Source organism: Mauremys reevesii, linkage group 13, assembly GCF_016161935.1.
Source record: "Mauremys reevesii isolate NIE-2019 linkage group 13, ASM1616193v1, whole genome shotgun sequence".
Taxonomy (NCBI): domain Eukaryota; kingdom Metazoa; phylum Chordata; order Testudines; family Geoemydidae; genus Mauremys; species Mauremys reevesii.
This window is the reverse complement of record NC_052635.1, coordinates 7,143,249-7,153,639: the sequence shown is the minus strand read 5'-3', so window position 1 is coordinate 7,153,639 and position 10,391 is coordinate 7,143,249. Positions and strand designations below refer to the sequence as shown.

Genomic DNA, 10,391 nt, shown 5'->3' with positions numbered 1-10,391 from the left:
TTTTTCTTCTCAAATAAAATTAAAGCTGTAATTTTCAACCTGAGGAGTGTTAATTGGAAGCAGAATAAATCTGAAAGACTCTGGCTAAGCAGAGCACTAACAGTGGTGAACAGACCAGCCCCACAAAAATGAAAATCCAAAAAGCGACCAACAATCGAAGATTGGAGCATTGACATCCTAAGCTTGGCCACCATGGAAAGAACCAGGAGTGGGTCAGTAATCGCACTGCATGGGGTTAACAGCTTTGGGGGCCGAAGTCACCCCAGATTAGGTCAGGGAGCTCCTGGAAGGGCACAGACAGGTCCCTTGTGGATGCGTCTTCTCCATCAGCCAACAGTGAGCAGCCCACAAGGAGCAGCCAGACTTATCTGCCAAACTTTTTACAAATGTAACTTTTTCTCAGAAAGCCTCATCTCAAACCTGTCTAAATTATTGTGGTGAAACTGATTCTTTCCCCCCAGTGTAGGGTGATATTTAGGTGAAAATTTAAAAGTGCCACTTGGTTTTTTTTCCTGTCTGTTCCAGTCTGAGAAGTCTCTTCCCAGAGCATCAAATCTGCGTCCGGTCTGTGGATCCCTGCTGCACTGGGCTCAGTTTGACATGTATTTTCTTTGCAGGGGAGCTGGTGCAAACAGGAATGGAGTTTGCCCCCTGCCTGAATATCCCTTGATTAGAGTCAGTCAGGCTGGGGGACACACACAGAGACTCTTTGGGATCAGGCCTTGACATCTGGGCTGAGATGCCTGATGGAGGGCCTGGCCTGCCTGCTGTTTGTGACCCCTCTGTCCCCAGACAGGTGCAGAGTGGAAGAGGAATGACGTACAAGGGAACTAAGAATACCCTGGTACCGAGTTCTCCTCCAGTGGCCTAAAGTGCACTCCTGTTAGCTGGGAGCTGGCAGGGAGGTGTCAGAGGTGGGATACCAGAGTCAGGCGAGCTGACAACACACACAGTGATTTGCTTTTTCACCTGTGATTTTCCTTGTCTTTCCGGCAGATCCGCCATGAACTACTCAAACCCAGGGGGTGAATTCCCCACCGGGCCCCAAACCCTGGTTACCCCTGCTAGGTACAAGTTAGCTGGCAGTCCGAGGCTGAGGGCATTCATTCAATTCCCAGGAAGGCACCACTTCATTGTTTGCAACTTCATTTTTATTCATTGCTGGGTAAGAGGCTGTGAGCGAAATGCACCAGGCCCTGAGGCAGGGCAGAGCAGGTCAGGGCAGGTTAGAGGGAGGTGCTCAGAGCTGTCATTTCAGCTGAAATCAGTTCAGTGCATAATTTCCTAATTTCCCTTCCCATGAACAAACTCCCGCTCTCCTTGTCGGCGCTGGGAACTGGTGTCTTTGGAATGGGCAGTGGCTACCCCGGGGGAAATAGCATATGGAAAAGGCCCAGTGAGGACAGGGCAGGCTGCAGTTTTAACAGGAGTTAGCAGGTCAGGTAATGATGAGTATCTCTTATAAACAACCACTTGACAGGCTGACATGGGGGAGAGCTACAAACTGCCGGGTCTGCCCCAGGGTTTGGCTTGTGTCTGTTACCCCGGGGGACATAAACCAGCTGTTTCCCTAGCGAAGGCGCAGCCTAAGGGCCTGGGTTGGGATTGCCAGGGGAGCTGAGGGAGTTGGAATTGAACATGGCTCCTAACTCCCACAGGCTCCCTGCCTTGATGTTCATGGGTTGGGCACTGCCTGAGAGGAGCGATGTCTGGGGTGGGGGAGATCAGCCTGGGGGGACTCAGCCCTCTGGGCCTCCCCAAAGGACAGGAGCGGCGCAGCTCCAGCCCCTGCAGCGATTCCCAGCCTGGCTCAGGGCTGCAGCCTCCTCATCGTGGCCCATATCCAGGGGATGTAGGTGGAGACTCTTGTGTACACTCCTGGGGGGGTCCCATCCTCAGATCCCCAAGAGACGATGCCCTGGGCTCTTCCCTGGCACACCAGGGGCCCCCCAGAGTCACCCTGCGAAACAGAACAAGAGACAGTTAATTAATAGGTCTCAGCAGCACCCCCCGCAAGCCCAGCCAGTCTCAGCATCACACCCTCCCATCCCAGGCAACCACCTGGTCTCTGCCTTCTCTGGGAGAAGACCAGCTATTTTCCCATTCATTTGTACAGCACCGAGCGTAGCAGGGACTGATCTCTGACCTGCGCGCTGCAGCGCGACTGCAACACCAACAGGCTCATAAATAATAACAATTTGTCAAGGGAGCTTGAAGGCAGGCGGAGATTTACCCGGAAAGAACTTTTGCCCTTTACTGGGTCCCCCACACACATCATGGTGGAGGCATTATAGTCACGGTATATCCCACCAGGATCCCTCGGACACGCAGCATCCTGCATCACCACCACGTCCGTCTCCCGGAGTGTGTCCGAGCTCAGCTGATTGTGTGCACTGGTCCGGCCCCAGCCGGCGACGCTGCACACGGTTCCTGGATGCACCTGCTGATGGGGCAGGGGCAAGGGGATGCGCCTGACATACCCATTGAGCTCTGCTTTGTGCCCCAGCTACAAAGAAGAGAGGACACAAGGACCAGGGTCAATACACAGGTCAGAGACGATGATGGGCAAAGACGTCCCAATCCAAGAAGAGGGAAATTAGAGCCAATGCAAGGCCCTGAGGTCACTGGGGGCAGGGTGATGGGATGGGGCCGGTACCTGCAGCAGTGTGAGGTCACTGGGGGTGGGGTGATGGGATGGAGCAGTACCTACATCAGTGTGAGGTCACTGCAGGCAGGGTGATGGGATGGGTATGGTACCTGCAGCAGTGTGAGGTCACTGGGGGTGGGGTGATGGGATGGGGGAGGTGCCTGCAGCAGTGTGAGGTCACTGGGGGCGGGGTGATGGGATGGGGGCGGTACCTGCAGCAGCATGATGTCATTGTTAAGAGTCTCTCTGTTGTATTGCGGGTGGGGGATTGAGCGACAGACAGGGATCCTCTGTTCATTGTGTTCTCAATTCCTAAGGTTGTGGGTTCCCAGCCTGACAGTGATGATGCTGTAAAGCCAAGAGGAACACATGGTGCATTAGAGGCAACAGTGCACATGAGGTGGGGATGGTTCCATGTGTGTCTGACTCGTGAAATACTTATTTTGGGGGCTCTCAGGAAGAGATCTAGGACTCAGCTTATAGCGTGAAATAATGTACATACCCCTAGACACATGGCCGGTCTGATCTGACCTCAGGGCAGAGGACTGGCTGGCTCATTGGGGCAGGCAATGGGACACAGGGCCTTTTCCCTCTAGGGGGTGCCGGTTGCAGCATAAAGCCCCTGCCTAGTGGTGTTGGGGTCCCAGCCTGTGTCTCTACCACCCCTTGTGCTGTTTCCCTGAGTTCCTTCACTCCCCATTGTCCTCCTGGCCCCTGGGTCTCAGCTCCCCTGCAGCCCGGTGACCCCTCCCCAGTTAGATCCAGACATGGGTCTATACACAGCTCCCCCTAGAGCAGAGCCCTGTGAGCCCCTCCATGCCCAGGTCAGGACAACGGGCCACATCCAAAGCTGGTGCAATGGGATGGAGCTTCACTGGAATCTATGGGGCCAGACCCCTAGCTGGTGTCAATCAAGCGTAGCTCCATTGATTTACCCAGCACTGGTGCTGGACCATGGTTTGCAGAGGCCCCTAGAGACATGCCAACGCCCCCTGAGCAGATCAGACCCCTGGGCTCTGCTCTCCCAGCCTGTCGCACTCACTGTTCTTTCCCTGCAACCTACAACGGCACCAGAGCACCCGGCTCCCCCATCACCTGCTAACCCCGACCTGCCCCAACATCCCCAGCACGGAGGCACTTACTCTCCATTGCAGTGAGCGGCTGTCAGCACAAAGTTCTCCGACACCAGGAACCCTCCGCAGAAGGAGCTCTTGTGTCCACGCCATAGAGACAGATAGGCCATGTAGGGTCTGGAATGGGGCTGGGCTTCCCGGCCCCCGATGATCTCACCTGGGGGTGGGGACAGATTCATGTAAAGAGGCCCATTGTCTCCCTGGGCCAGGCTGAGATCAATCTACCCATCCCAAAGGGGAGTCCCCACAGCCTCAACCCTCCCCCTGTGATGCTCTCCCTGGGGGATTCTTGTCCCAGGAACTGTGCCCCGTGCTGAGCTCTCCCCCACACTGGAAACCCCTGGGGTAAATCTAAAGCTCTCATCTCGCTGGGTGGAGAATCTGTGCCAAATGCACTGGGAGCAGGTCAGTAACCACACTGCCTTGAGTTAACAGCTTTGGGGGCCAGTAGCACCAGAATGCCACAGACACGTCCCCTGATGATGTTTCACCTTCTCCTTCAACCCCCAGTGACAGGTGAGGGCTGCTGCCAAGCTGCCCCTCCAAACTGTTTTTGTACAGAAAATCGGGTTTTCTAGATAATGAAAAAATTCCCAGAAAGCGTCTCCTCGCCTCAAACATTTTAAAATTTTTCTTGGCAAACTGGTCATTTCCCCCACCTTCCGGCACTTTTCAGCTGACAGTTTGTAAGTTTTCGGTCGCCAAAACAATTTTCTCTTTGGTCACGCTACAGACTAAGATGGAGTGAGGAGGTATGAAATGGAAACATGCCGCCCCCGCCCCATCTGTTTAGCCCCGATGCCTTCATTATCCCTGCTTTCATTTCTCCAGATGTTACCTAGATTGCCAGGAGCTATGGAACATTATATGCACACCTGGCCAGCAAATTTGAACTAAACACCGATCCCCTAGACAAGCATTGGGAGGAGGAACAAGGCCAATTATTTTCTGCTAACCAAATGGAAACAAACGTTAGCCACTGCTCCGAACTGCTCCTTGGAGCTACATTTAAGATTAATTCCACAGGAATCATACGCAGGAGGTCCCGGACCTCCCTTCCACTGTTCAAACCAGATGCTGCTGAGTCAGACAAATATTGGTTCTGTGATTCGGCAGGTGCTGACTTAAACCATATGCTCTGGGAAGGCACCTAGACACACAGGCTTTGGGTGGAACTCAATTGGAGAGTAAATTTTTTCTTCTCAAATAAAATTAAAGCTGTAATTTTCAACCTGAGGAGTGTTAATTGGAAGCAGAATAAATCTGAAAGACTCTGGCTAAGCAGAGCACTAACAGTGGTGAACAGACCAGCCCCACAAAAATGGAAATCCAAAAAGCGACCAACAATCGAAGATTGGAGCATTGACATCCTAAGCTTGGCCACCATGGAAAGAACCAGGAGTGGGTCAGTAATCGCACTGCCTGGGGTTAACAGCTTTGGGGGCCGAAGTCACCCCAGATTAGGCCAGGCAGCCCCTGGAAGGGCACAGACAGGTCCCTTGTGGATGCATCTTCTCCATCAGCCCACAGTCACCAGCCAGGGCTGCTCCAAGACCGACCCACAAAACTTTTTATGAATGTCATTTTTTCTCAGAAAGCCTCGTCTCAAACCTGAATTATTGTGGTGAATCTCATTCTTTCCCCCCCAGTGCTGGGTGATATTTAGGTGAACATTTAAAAGTGCCACTTGGGGTTTTTTCCTGTGGAAAATAAAAAACATTTCTAATCACCTCTGAAAAGTCTCCCCCAGGTAGGTGGGTGTGTTGGAAAATCCCACCTTTAACAAATTGCTGTTATTTGCATGAGGGTGGCACGAAGACTGAGATCCAGCCCCTATTATGCCAGGGGCTGCGCAGAAACTAACCGAGATCAGGGGCTCCCTTGCTCCAGGCCTTTCACTGACCCAGGCAGTGTCCTGACACAAGCTGAATTATTCTTCACTTCGTACAGATAGGAAAACTGAGGCCAAGGGACATTGTTTGTAAACTTGCCTAAGGGATTCCGGTGACCATCCTCAATCCATACAAATCCCTGTCCACAGAGATCCTGGGCAGATCTGGGAATGGTCCCAGATTTCTTCGGTCCCAGCCCAGTGGCCCAGCCCCATGGCCAACCTCTCTGTATGGAACAGGGATTGGCAGTGGGCAGGGCTGGTGCAACCATTAGGCGAACTAGGCAGTGGTGTAGGGTATCAAGTGGTTGGGGGCACCCAGGGCCTTCCTTAGGCATAGGCAGCTGGGTAGGGCACCTGACAATTTGGGGCACCACTGGGTCTTAGTGTCCACCCAACTGCTTTTCCTATCCCTCTTCTGACCCTTCCTGCAGGCTCTGAGTCTTCCTGGGAAGGGGATCTAGTAGTTAAAGGAGAAAAAGTCGCCAGCCTGCCAGACCTATTAGCACAACATTGAAACTGTTAAAGAGCCATTCAAGGGGTAATGCAGACATTTAACAGGCATTTGCCAACCCCCAGGTATCTACCTTCAGTTTCTGAATGTACTGACAAAACCAGTTGTACAGGACTGTCATATTTACTCAGAACATGTTACTCTAAAGGACCTTAATTTAAAATTTGCTTTAAAAGTATGTCATTAGTGAGTTGGTGAAGATTTTAAAATCACATCTCTAAAAAATCCTTGCACAGATTTTTAGATGCACAATCATGTTTAGCCTTAAATCCTGGGATCTTCAGACATACGGTTTTTTAAATAAATTCTTCAAAAGACCCCTCTTAGCTAAAATACATTTTAATTACTATAGTAAAAAAATTACTTTCAAAGTCTTCCTGTCGTTTCTGTCCACCCATATCTCCCTTCACCCCCTCTTCCCTTTTCCCTGTTCCCACCCCTCGCTGCCACCGCCCTGAATGAAGCAACAGCCCTTTGCTTCCAGATAGCTGGACTAAGAGTTTCCCTTTCTTTACTTCTGACTATCTGATGAACTAGTTTTAAGCAAAATCAGTACCTTAGTAAGATATAAAATCCTTTGTTATGCCTAAAATCTTTGGAAACATATTTTTTAAAAGCAGCAAAGAGTCCTGTGGCACCTTCTAGACTAACAGGTGTATTAGAGCATGATGCATCCGACAAAGTGGGTATTCACCCACGAAAGCTCATGCTCCAATACATCTGTCAGTCTATAAGGTGCCACAGGACTCTTTGCTGCTTTTACAGAACCAGACTAACACGGCCACCCCTCTGATATTTTTTAAAGTTGGTGAAATTTCATAAACACGTCTATTGATATGGAGAACACACACAGTAAATTAGCATCCTCTTTTTCTAAAAGCAATGAACATTGCTATAAACACACTAAACCTCTGTGACTGATTAATTTAAAATAATGTCTGTTTCAGTGAGTTAAATATGTAGTAATCTGGAATGAGTCTGTTTAAGAGTATATTTTAAATATAAAAACAGCTTAGAAATATTGATTAAGAAAATGTAAAACAGAGAAGAGCTGCATCACGTATTCCATAATATTGAATGTTGTATTCAGCAGGACAGCTGACTCGCCCTTACTACAAAGTTTTTCCAAATAAACGTCTGACAAACTTCAGGGCATATCAAAAAAGCTGTGACTGACATTTTTTATTCCCAAGTGTAGTGCTTCTGCACATCCATTCTGCAGGAGGGAGAGGGTAGAGGGGTCTCTGCAGGGAACTGCGACTCTCCGCCATGGTGAGGTGGGCTGGGCGCCTTCTGCCTTATCCCTCTGCCCCGCTGAGCTGCAAGCTCAGGCTGCCCTGGGGCATAGGGGCACCAGTTTAATAATACTGCATAGGGCCTCATCAATCCTAAGGACAGCCCTGGGGACACCAAAAAGCAGTGTCCTGGCTCGACAGGGAGAAGCCGCCTTCCAGAGGCACCGGAGAGCCAGAATGTCCTGCTTGCGGCGGCGGCGGCGAGCCCCAGCCATGGAGGAGCCGGTGCGGCGCAGGGAGGCAAGAGCCCTGCAAAGGCAGCAGCGCTAGCGGGGAGGCTGTGGCCTGGCGCCCCCCCAGGGGGCTCCTGCAGCCTGCAGCAGATGCATGCGGGCAGAAGCCCCCAAGTGCCCCCCAGCTTCCCTCCTCGCCATGCTCAGGTTCTGCGGCTCCTGGGCATCTGAGCTGCTGCTGCGGCGCAGGGCCCTGCGCCTGCTCTGGGAGGGGCAGCGGCGGCAGCTCACACTCCCAGGAGCCGCAGAGCCCGAGCGTGGTGGGGGGGGGTGCATGGGGGCCTCTGCTCGCATGCATCTGCTGCAGGAGCCTTCAGGAGCCCCCAGAAGGCAGCTCCTCCCTGCCGAGCTGCAGCAGCGGCCCAAGCCCGGCAAAGCCAGTGAGTGGACTCGGGGTGGGGGCCGCCGGGGTGGGATGAGGAGGGCTCGCGGGGGGGCTGTGCACCCTCCAGGGGAGTTCAGGGGGTGGGGAGGGGGGAACCTGGTCTGGGGAGCAGCCCTGGGCATGGCTGGTCTCGGGGTCTATAAAGGCTCGTTGGGATTTGCCCCTCAATGAACTGATGTTACGGGGCGGGGGGCAAGGTGGAAGTTTCGCCTTGGGCACAAAATATCCCTGCACCGGCCCTGGCAGTGGAGTCCCGAAGGAGCCTGTGGGGGATGGGCCACCCAACCCCTTGGGCTGCTCTGAGAGCCCCAGGTGTACTCAGGAGAGGATACAGGGTTTGATACAGGCGCTTGGCCCCAGCAGGAGCAAGGGGGAGACCCTAAATGCGGCCCACAGATCCCCATATGGTATGAGGGTCCCGCTGCCAATGGGCCCTTATCCCCCCCAAAGAAACTTACCAGCCTGAGACCCAGGGGGAAGGCGAAAGGCCACGGGAAGCAGGACGAAGAACAAGAGCTGCATTGTCAGAGACATCCAGGGATGGGCACGGAGCCTCTGCCTGAGCCCCGGGGATTATATGGACCAGGTGTGGGGAGGGGAGGGCAGGGCCTGGCAACCACAGGTACGTGTACCCTGCTGCCCGGAATCTCCCACCCCAGATGGCCCAGGGGTGAAGATGCCAATTGGAGACGCCTCCAGCCACAGCTGTGCCCACATCAGGGTGGGTGGTTTCCTTCCTGCTCTGGTGTCCGCTCGGCCTGGCTGCGGATGTGGTTAATCCTGCCCGCTCCCTACTACAGGTGTAAGAAACACCCTTGGGCTTCTCTGCACTGAGATACCCCGACCCATAGATTTCAAAGTCAGGAGGGACCATTGTGACCTCCCAACCTGACCCCCTGGTGGGCACCCTAGAGCCAGAACCCACCCAGCATTTCTGGTCTCCATTACAGCCCTGGGTCAGTTGTTTAATGGTTGCATATTAGTCTCAGCCAGACCATTTCTGACTCCAGCTGCCAACCATCGGGTCCTGTCCTGCTTTGGCCAGAGAGGTTGAGGAGCCCCCTGCTCCCAGAAACCCCTGCCCCATGGAGGTTCCTACAGAAGGGGGCCAAGTCCCTTCTTCACCTCCTGTATCCTCAGGAGACCACTCTCCTTTTACCTCTCCCCGCCAGCTTGTTCTTGTAGCTCTTTCCAATTTGCCGAAGTCCTGCTAGAGGTGTGGACATTTCAGGTGGACAAAATCTCCAGTCATGGTCCCACAAGGGCCGAATCCAGAGGCGATCCTTGTGACATCGCACTCCATATGCTTTATGGAAGTATGCTTATGAATATGACATAACTGGAATATGCTTTACATTAAATACCCCTTGTATGGCGTCATTAGAAAGTTTGTAATCTACTAAGTGTGTTCATCTTATTTGTTGGCACGTATTATTTCCATATCTGGAGTTAGGAGAATAAGGTATAAACATGTATCACTGATGTAAACATTTTAAGTGGAGGCCATTAAGGGTGCTCCAGAAACAATCAGTTGGGGGTGGAGCAGGTCAAAAGGAGGCCAGTCATGAGAAAAGCCCTGGTTACCACCTGAGATGTCTGCTGGATCTGACAAAGGCTTTGGCTACACTTGCACTTCAAAGCGCTGCCGTGGCAGCGCTGCCGCGGTAGCGCTTTGAAGCGCTAAGTGTAGTCAAAGCACCAGCGCTGGGAGAGAGCTCTCCCAGCGCTGTCCGTACTCCACCTCCCTATGGGGAATAATGTACAGCGCTGGGAGCCGCGCTCCCAGCGCTGGGGCTTTGACCACACTGGCACTTTGCAGTGCCGCAATTTGCAGCGCTGGAGAGGGTGTGTTTTCACACCCTGCTGCAGCGCTGCAAATTTGCAAGTGTAGCCAAGGCCAAAGACTGTACCAGGGGAAAGGATTGGGCCCAGACTGGGAAGGAGTCTAGCCTGTGAAAGAAGCTTATTGGAACATCTTTGAGGGGGAGATATTACCTCTAATCAGTTTCTTAATATATTCTGTGTTTTGTTTTATTTTGCTTTGTGATTTACTTTGTTCTGGCTGTTATTACTTAAAACCACTTAAATTCTACTTTTATACTTATTAAAATCACTTTTGTTTATTAATAAACCCAGAGTAAGTGATTAATACCTGTGGGACCAAACAGCTGTGCATATTTCTCTGTCAGTGATATAGAAGGTGAACAATTAAAAAATGTACCCTCTATAAGCATTATACAGAGTAAAACGGGTTTATTTGGGGTTTGGATAGAACTGGGAGCTGGGTGTCTGG

The 10,391-nt window shown here is 52.2% G+C and overlaps 1 pseudogene; it reads right to left on the bottom strand.

Annotated features, from left to right (window-relative positions):
• Positions 1–738: 738 nt before the first annotated feature.
• Positions 739–8,632, bottom strand: LOC120380336 (annotated as a pseudogene).
• Between the last annotated feature and the right edge of the window lie 1,759 nt (positions 8,633–10,391).